This window comes from Lactuca virosa, chromosome 8 (genome assembly GCF_052849685.1).
Source record: "Lactuca virosa cultivar CGN04683 chromosome 8, Lactuca_virosa_CGN04683_v6, whole genome shotgun sequence".
Taxonomy (NCBI): domain Eukaryota; kingdom Viridiplantae; phylum Streptophyta; class Magnoliopsida; order Asterales; family Asteraceae; genus Lactuca; species Lactuca virosa.
Genome location: NC_136433.1, coordinates 130,962,750 through 130,973,223, shown reverse-complemented (window position 1 = coordinate 130,973,223; position 10,474 = coordinate 130,962,750).

Here is a 10,474-nt window from a genome sequence, read left to right as displayed (position 1 = left end):
AGACTTGGAATAGTTTCAAATCTTGCCCTCAAGTTTTGGAATTTGAAAAGTCTTACACTTTAATACTTTAATTCCAAATTAAACCTTAGATTTTTAAAAAGTTTAAAAATCAACACTTATACTATTATTATAATTTTATTATATAGATATGTATAAGAATATGTCATTCTTACCGTTAGTAGGCCTCATTCACGAAGCCGGTCTATAAGGGGGGTATAAGGTTGTTGCCTATAAAATGGTGACTTAATGGGTGTCCACTCTCACCCACCGCTTCCTTAATCGGTGGAGGGTCGTTAGCCGAACGGGTAGGATACGACTTTAAATACTCGTTAAAAGTATAATGAATTATAAAGTAACTATACCTTATAAATTCTCAATCTTAGTTACTTTAGGAAAATGTGAAATTGGTGCTAGCCCATAAAATTACACTTTGTACCTTACCAAGTCGTTAGTGGAGCGTGTGTGGTTAACCGACACACTAACATGGACTAGTAAGAGTGGCAAAGGGTAACTTAACTTTATTATAGATCGGTGGAGCGTGTGTGGTTAACCGGCACATCGATTAGGTAATATTGTTGAGGGTACCAAGTCAATTTGTATGGTTATTCACACCTTGTTTGTGATCCTCGGCATCCCAGTCACAAACTTGAGAGGGCACAATCGAGATTCAAACATGCCATTGAAAAGTTCAATGTATCTCAAAAGATCTAGAAGTTTCAAAACCAATAAAACCTAATAATAAAATATTTCGTTCTTATGGTGGAAATTGGTAAATCGTCATTTACCTACCTTCAAATATTTTATAGTATGGATTACGGCATCCCTCTTCCAACTATAAATAGTTTGTTGGATCCTAGCCTTAATATTTCATTTGGGTGAATTATTAAGGATTCCTAATCTAATGAAACTTGTCTTTCTTTCCTTTCAGATGTCTTCCAACAATGCTTCTAGCTCAAACCCAACAGGCTCCTTTTCCCTTATGAACTTGTGTGGTAAGGTCATCTTTGATGGATCCAATTTCAATGAGTGGATCAGAAACATCAGAATGATTACCCGCTATGAGGACAAAGAATATGTCCTCGATAGGGAGCTTAAGGTTGTGAGTGAAGCCACTGCTACTCCTGAAGAGTTTGCGGAGTTTGTTGCACATGAAAAGGATGCTACTAAAGTAGCATGCATCATGATGGCCACCATGACTCCTGAACTTCAAAAATCCTATGAAGATTTCTACCCCTATGAGATGCACCTGGATCTGATGGAAAGGTACCATCAGAGCGCGCGTCAGGAGAGGTATGAAATCATCTCCTCCATGATAACCGCAAGGATGAAGGATGGTGAACCCATCACCGGTCACTTGCAGAAGATGCAAAGGTTCGTTGACCGGTTGCTGAAGCTAAATGTTGACTTTCCTGAGGAAATGGAGATTGACATCATTCTCCATTCCTTACCTCCAAGTTATGATCAGTTTCGTATGACTTATCATATGAACAAGGAGGAAGTCACACTTAGCAAACTTCAAGGACTCTTAAGGACAGCTGAAAATGGCCTTAAGGGTAAAGCGGTTGCTATTTCTACTCCTTCAACAGCCCCTGTTCTGGCTATTGGGCAGGGAAAGGGTAAGAAGAGGAAAAACCCTTCGAAGGGTACCAAGGGTAAGACTCTTGATGGTTCCTCTTCAAGTGGGACAAAGAAAGGTCCCATTACTCCTTCTTCAAACCCAAAGGAAGCACAGTGCTTCTATTGCCAGGATAAGGGACACTTCAAGCGAAGCTGCCCTAAATATCTGCAAGATGTAAAGGATGGGAAGGTTAAACCCACCCATGCAGGTATTTACACAATATTGTCTAATAACTCATCTAATGCTAATTCTTGGGTGCTTGATACAGGTTGTGGTATTCACATCTGTACTGATTTGCAGGCACTAAGAAGAAGTGAGCAAGTGGAGCACGGGAAGATAAACTTAGTCATGGGCAACAGGAAAGTATCACCTGTTACCAAGATAGGAGTTTATTCTTTATTGCTTAATAATGGGTTAATGTTAGATTTGAATAAATGTTGTTACTCGCCCGAAATGGCGAGAAATATTATTTATTTTCATGGCTTGTACAAACAAGGTTTTTCATTTTCATTTGATAATAAAAATGGTGCTATTAATGTTTATTACAATGATGTATTTTACTTTAAAGCATTACCTTGTGATGGTGTATATGAAGCCGTGAATGTTGTAGACAATCTAGGAAATAATGTGTTGTATATTGATTCTTCAAATAGCTTGGATAAAGCATCCTTGTGGCATTGTCGTCTCGGACATGTTAACAAGAAGCGCATAGGCCAACTCCAAAAGGCTGGAGTCTTGGAATCATTTGACCTCAAGTCAGATGATAGTTGCGAGTCTTGTTTACTTGGAAAAATGACAAAGTCACCCTTCACAGGTACTTGTGATAGGGTTGAAGGTTTGTTGGACCTTGTACACACGGATGTGTGTGGCCCCTTCAGAGTTGCTACAAGGGATGCTAATCGCTATTATGTGACTTTTACTGATGATTACAATAGATATGGATATATTTACTTGATCAAGCATAAGTCAGAAACCTTTGAAAAGTTCAAAGAGTTTAAGCAGGAAGTGGAGAATCAATTGGGCAGGAACATCAAGATGCTCCGATCCGATCGGGGAGGAGAGTATCTTAGCATTGAGTTCCTTGACTATCTTAAGGAATGTGGGATTGTCTCACAATTGACACCTCCCAGAACACCACAGTTGAATGGTGTAGCTGAGAGGCGCAATCGAACCTTGTTGGATATGGTTCGTTCCATGATGAGTCGTGCTTCGTTACCAATCTCTTTCTGGGGGTATGCCTTAGAGACTGCCGCCCATATCCTTAATCTAGTCCCTACTAAAAAGGTTGCCAAAACACCTCACGAGATGTGGACTGGGAAAGTTCCCAATTTGGACCACATCAAGATTTGGGGTTGTGAAGCTTTCGTGAGGCGTGAGACTCATGATAAGCTTGAACCTCGAAGTAAGAGGTGTAATTTCATCGGCTACCTACAGAGATCCTTTGGTTACCTCTTCTACAGACCCAGTGATAATGTGGTTTTTGTAGCAAGAAGAGGAGTCTTTCGTGAGAGAGAATTCATAAGCCAAGGGGACAGTGGGAGGCAAATTGAGCTTGAAGAGCTTCAAGAGTCAAGTGGTGAAGGAACCTCAAATGCTATCGACCAACCTGAGGAGGAAACTCCTGTTGATACGATAGATGGGTCTGTACCTCCAAGACGTTCCACTAGGGTGAGGAACACACCTGATTTTTATTATGGTTATCACATCACCACTGAAGGTGATACATTTATTAGTGATAGTACACTAATAGATTTGGATGAACCTAATAACTACAGGGAAGCCATGGCAGGCCCTGAGTCTGCTAAATGGTAGAAGGCTATGGACAGCGAGATTCAGTCCATGTATGACAATCAAGTTTGGAACTTGGTTGACAATGTACCAGGTCGTAAGACAGTTGGGTGCAAATGGATCTTCAAGAAGAAGACCGACATGGATGGGAAGGTACACACTTATAAAGCGCAACTGGTTGCGAAGGGCTTTACTCAAACTCTGGGAGTTGACTATGATGAGACCTTCTCACCAGTAGCTAAGATTAAGTCTATTAGAGTATTGCTAGCCATAGCTGCATTTCATGATTATGAAATATGGAAAATGGATGTCAAAACCGCTTTCCTTAATGGAAAGTTGGCTGAGGATGTTTACATGGCTCAACCAGAGGGTTTTGTCGATGCAAGATACCCTAATAGAGTGTGTAAGCTTGATAAATCCATTTATGGATTGAAACAAGCATCTCGCAGATGGAATCTTTGCTTTGATGAGAAAGTCAAAGAGTTTGGCTTTTCTAGGAGTGAGGATGAGTCTTGTGTGTATGTCAGGGCTAGTGGGAGCATAGTTAGCTTCTTGGTGTTGTATGTGGATGACATACTTCTCATAGGAAACGACATCCCAACCTTGCAGGAGGTTAAGTCCTGGCTTGGGAAGTGTTTCGCTATGAAGGACCTTGGGGAAGCTGCCTATATCCTACGGATAAGGATATTAAGAGATAGGAGTAAGAGACTAATTGGACTTAGTCAAAGTACTTACTTGGATAAGGTGCTGAAGAGGTTCAGTATGCAAGATTCCAAGAAAGGAGAATTACTAATCCAGAGTAATGCCAAGCTGAGTAAAACTCAGAGTCCGAGTACAGAGGCTGAGATAGCTTAAATGAGTCATATACCATATGCTTCCGCTGTGGGCTCGATCATGTATGCTATGACTTGTACTCGCCCTGATATGGCCTTTGCTTTGAGCATGGTCAGTAGATATCAAGGGAACCCTGGCAAGGCACACTGGACAGCGGTAAAGAACATTCTCAAGTATCTGCGGAGGACCAAGGATTGGGTCCTTACCCTCGGAGGCAGTGATGACTTGAGAGTGGAAGGATATAGCGATGCTAGCTTCCAGACTGATAGGGATAATTTCCGCTCTCAGTCGGGCTGGGTCTTTATCCTAAATGGAGGGGCAATTACTTGGAAAAGTTCCAAGCAGGAGACAGTAGCTGATTCTACTTGTGAATTAGAGTACATAGCAGCAAGTGAAGCAGCTAAGGAGGCGATATGGCTAAAGAACTTCATCGGAGACCTTGGAGTTGTACCAGCTATAAAGGAGCCAATGGAAATTTTCTGTGACAGCGAAAGTGCGGTTGCTTTGGCTAAGGAACCAAGAGATCACGGGAGATCTAGGCACATTGACAGAAAATACCATTTCATCAGACATCGAATAGAAGAAGGACTCCTCGTGGCTAAGAGGGTATCATCAGATGAGAACCCGGCAGATCCCCTCACGAAGGGACTGAGCAGGGTTAAGCATTTACAGCATGCGAAGCGCATTGGGCTGAAGGATGATATTAGTTTCAATAATTAGATTCGTGAAACTTGTAAAATGTAATTGACATTTGATGATAAATAAAAGTTGTTATTTATTTATGAGTAAGGTGTTACTATCTTGTGTTGATTGTTTACTATGTGTCAATTTTGCATGTTTTTACTTCCAGAATAATTATGTTATTATTCAAACCATCCACAGTCAGTCAAACTTTGGAAGTAAGTATTGATTTAAGACTGTCATGAATTTGGCTTGTATGATTTGTCTAAAAGTGCTTTGGACAATGCAATGGTTGCTACAACATTCATGAGTACTCATAAGGGCTGAGTATTGGATCCAACCCACGCTCACTTGCATCACTTCATGGAATTTATCTCGAGTGATCGTGAGACGGTAATATCATATAAATCTTCAAACCTAGAGATATGAGTTGTTGAGTATGAGTTGGTTATTCATTGATTGCACGAAAACGCATTGGTAACTCGATGTCATAAAACGTGCCTTTGTGAATAATTCAACAAGTAGTTAGTACAAGCATATCAGTCGAAGTTTATCTGTTCCTTCTAGAAATAGAAGCGATATCTGGGCCCCTCGATGATTTGGTTTTGACCTATGTACCGGGCCCGGTCAGAACCTAATTGATGTGTTCAATTTAGTTCTATGTCGAAACAAATCAGAGATCGAGAAACAAATGTTGGACAATAAGTAAGACCATGTTCCATGTGTTTGTCCGGCTGATAACATGAGAACAGAGGATTATATGATCACTTATCTTAAATGGCGTATCATCATCATCTCAGTTCCGAGAGACTTTGAAAGAGCTACGATTGCTAGTCGGATTTTGAAGTCATATTTGCAAATATAGTTATTAGACTTATCCAAGTGGGAGACTGTTGGATATAGTGTCTAAGTCCATAACTTTATTTGGTATGTACTTGACCCGACCCGGCATGGTCCATTTGGGTTGCATAGCATTTCAATACTTGGATAGACTAAATGAGAGAATTAGGCACTTATGATTGTTAATATATTATAAGTTCTAATATATTAATAATAGTATTATTTAATTAGTATTGATCAAGTATTAATCTAGTATTAATTTGGTGATCAAAGTGAGACTAATTAAATATATAGGGTTGATTATGACAATCATCAATTCTTTTATGGTGGATTAATGATCCATGGTTTATGGGTTTGGTTATAACCATATGGAGCTCCATGGATAGTCCATGGGAGTTACAAACCCATGGGTCATGAGAAATCAAGAGTCATGACAATTAAGGGCATTCATGTGTAAACCCTAATTGTGACAACACTATAAAAGGAACCCTATGGCTAGCAAAATCGTGACCAAGGGTTACTAGAGAGGGCATAACCGATTTTGAGGCTAAGTGACATTCTCTCAAGTTATTCCAAGTCTTGTGGTGTTGTGTGAAGCATTTGAGGCACAACATTTGGGGTGCTAGGCTCACAAAGTCTTGAAGGAATCCAAGCAACAACAAGGTATGTATTTCTACTAGTTTTTATGTTTTATGTAATCCCCATGCCATGCTAGTTAGGAAATAACCTTGAAAAAGAAATTTGCATGTATATAGAGAAAACATAGATCCAAGGTTATTAGGGTTGCATGTACACTTAGGAAGTGTTAGAATGCTCAAAACCCATCAAATACATCCCCAAATGGCGATTGATGTTGCTGATGGCGACTCCATCCCTTGATCAATGCTGCCCAACGGGGCACAGGTTCGATGTAGTCGAGGCGGTTCGCGAGAGCCCTGGCTATGTAAGGAGAGTTGTCGACCTCTGGCTCCACTTCCGATTCATTTTCCTAATCACCCAGTAACTCTTCGGGTTCGGAAAGTAGGGGTCTCCTGGTAAGTAAAAATCTTGTCATGATGTTCGTGCGAGAATAGGGGTGAGATAAGAGGCATATAATAATCATATTCCTAGATATACTTATGGAGGTTTGATCCTCCTTAATTACTTTTATGATGACATGGTGCATACCAGATACATATCTAGGTTATATATAACTTTAGCGTATCCATTTAGTGATTGTAGACCTACTAGCAAGAATCAGTTTAGTTTTCACATAAGTTATACTACCACAAAATACTCCTATAGTATTTTAAATGTTATGTTTGGTTGTTAACGATTTTCTGGTATGGGTGTTGGTAAGTTGATAGACTTGCTGTCCACTATGACTATCCCTCGGCACATACTAGTCACTTCTCGGACGAATATAGTTGATCAGGCTATATTCCTCCCAGACTTGATTGCATATCCCAGGGCATATTCACATTGCACAACTCTTCTATTTTTAACTTTTGTGTTTTCCTTAGACGTGGCACTAAAACGATATGCATGTATGTACTTATACTTTTAACAAGAAACTATTTATTTCTAAAAGTATAGTTATTTGAAAATGTTTAAATCAGAGACTTAAGTCCCAATGCATTTATAGTTTGTATATCTTATGTGGTTCGATATACTTAGTTCACTATAAACAATGCTCTGATACCAATCTGTCACACCCCCAAACCAAGGATGGCGGAAACGTCCGGGGGTGGAGGACTTCATGTATAGTATCACAACAACGAGTATAATAGTGCTCAAAGTAAATACAACCATCATAAATATAATTGAAAAAGTTATACAATAGTATGTGTTTACATGTTTCCAATCAATTACACTTATGATGACAAAAATGAAATGTTTGACGATTTAACGTCCCATCCTCAAAAGCGGTTGATTCTTTGTTTCACTGAATTCCTGAGAATACAAGTAGTTTGAAAAAGCGTCAACAATTAAGTTGGTGAGTTCATATGAGTTTTATTTGAGAAAGAAGCCGTTTTCCTTGTAAAAAGTCATAGAGTATGATTTCAGAAAATTCAATATTTTCTTTATTAAACGCGAAATGAACTCTCCTATGTTATGCAATAATTTACCCTAGAAAGACCTGTAGATTCCTTCTATAATCACCCAGTGTATATAAGTTATATAAAATTTAAGTTAAATAAACTGTCGAATATAATGGGTCTGCCCTAGGTCCACAACCAAACAAGGAACAGGAAGTAAGGCGGGCCCACCAATTCTAAGTTGATTGTGACTAGATTCTTATATAACTCTACCATATACACTTAGCAATTATAGCTGAAGTCTAACAATTCTAGATGAAATGTAGTTTTGATAGAAATATGTTTCCAAAGAAAATCCAATATTTTCCTTATAAAAGTCATGTAGTCTTAAAGGTCAAGACAGAGAATATGTGTGTGTTTTGTATTTATAATGTTCATAATGGTAATGGGTTTCCAAAGAAAATCCAATATTTTACTTATAAAAAGTCATGTAGTCTTAAACGTCAAGACCGATAATATACAAGTATTTTTCCATACTTAAAGTAATTCATGCAAGTTTAAATCGGCATAAACTCGTTTAATTTAGAAGTAAAACCCCTTTTCATTTTAGAATTTTTCCTGTAAACTTGAAAGATTGTTAACTCCCTATGTGAGTCGCTATAACCATACTACGACAGAGTGACCTGCTGCGACGTTCTTCAGGCGTCGGAAACGAAATGAAATTTGTCACCCCCGATCGACCGATCGGACTTATGCAAGCAGCATGGGTGTGGGTTGTCAATCCCAATATAGATCTATACACAATTGTCACGCTCTCCCTACAAGAGACTCTGGTTATAACTATTTCAGGATTTTCTGTGGTACTTAAGAGTACCCCGAAGGAGAATGTCTCACAATTTACGTTAACTAGTTTACATATAGTTTTGAGTATAAAGCCTCTTCCGTCGAGGAAGTGAAATCACCTTTTATGAAAATACATTTGTGATATAAATCCACAAACTATTACTATTATAGTTTATCAAGTAGTATATGAAAAACACATTTGTTTTGAGAGTAAAACCTTTTCCATGTAGTATGCTTTTATCGAAAATTCATAAACTATACTTAATGTAGTTTATTATATGTGTTCGAAATGAATGGAGGAAAAACCTTAACATGAATGACTAATTTCTGTTTATGATGATAAACTAACAAGAATGCATCCAAACATTGAGAAACTTATCGTTATGCACTTTGCTCAACATACTACAAAGTGTTGTTAATATGGTAAACTATGTAACTAGTTTTTATCCTTTCTGCACCGTTTTTAAATCATCATAGAAAAATCATACGAAGTCGAAAACTAACTCCGTAAACTCTGAGAGGTTAGAAAATGTGTATAGTTTATTCATAATTTTTATTATGATATTTAGAAGTCTCTAACTTATGTGAAAGTGTTCATAATCATAGACTGGTCCGAATTCGTTTCTGAAATGATAGGCAGATTTGTAAAAATCACCATAAATCGTAGAAAAATCGTATGGAGATGTGCAAGTAGTCATTTTAAAGGTATAAACATGAACTACATTCATATTAAACAGTTTTGAAAAATATTAATTTTAAGTTGGGTAAAACAGTTCGTGAACAGGTCACAACTTTTCTGTGGTAAACAGTTCGTGAACAGGTCACTAGAAACTGTAGGGGTATGAACTCACCTTATGTGATTCCTTGAAGGATGGAAGGTTGAAGATGATGAGTTTCAAGTCTAGATTACTTGATTAACACACGAAGTTTTTGGATGATCCTAAGAACGATTTCGTGTTAAGATATGAGCCGATGATCCAAGAGTGTTATGAAATCATGTAATAGCACTTGAGTTAGAAGTAAATACTTACCAATAAGTGAATAAATGACTCAAGAACACATCAAAAGTGTGGCTGAAAGTTGAGAGAAAAGAGGCCCTTTTGATGGTTTAAGAAGTGTATAATATTTGATGGTGAAGCAAATGATCAAGGAAATCGCAGGCATTTCCTTATATGGAGGGTTGCTGGAGCAAGTGGCTAGGGTGAAGGGATGTTTGCCTTGGTTTGTGTGATGTGGATAAGGTTGGACCAATGAAAAAGTGACACATAGGAGGCAAGTGGGCACACTTGACCCACTTGTGGTGTAGGATACTCTTCTTAATGTAAAATAGTGATTTAAAATTAATAAATCCTTGAAAAATAATTAAAATAAGAGTTATGGGGGTTAAAAATGATAAAAATATGAATTTGGTGAAAAAAATCCGTCAAAAACGTCAAAAACGGGCTTAGGAGGCGAAAGTAGTCGAAAACCGGCATTAGGGGCCGAACCTGCGAGGTTCGGCTCTTAAGAGTGTGAGAACCGAGAGGAGGGGAGAAGGAACCGAGAGAAGGAGGAGAAGACCGAAGGTCCGAAGGGAGGGTGCGAGGGTCTCGGATGGGGGGCCGAAGTTCGGTCCTTGCTGCTGGCTTCGGTCCGAGATGGCTTCTCACAATTTCGCTTCTGACATGTTCGGCTCCTAAGAGGTTCGGCTCCTAAGGGGTTTCGGTTCCTAAGAGGGGTTTCGGTTCCTAAAGGGGTTTCGGCCCTATTTAGCTGTTTTTCGAGAAATCTTTCCGTTTTGCGTGATTTTTGACCAAGTTAAGGGTCAGGATGACCCGGATGACTATAAAAAGTTTGAGAGAGATTTGGAAGA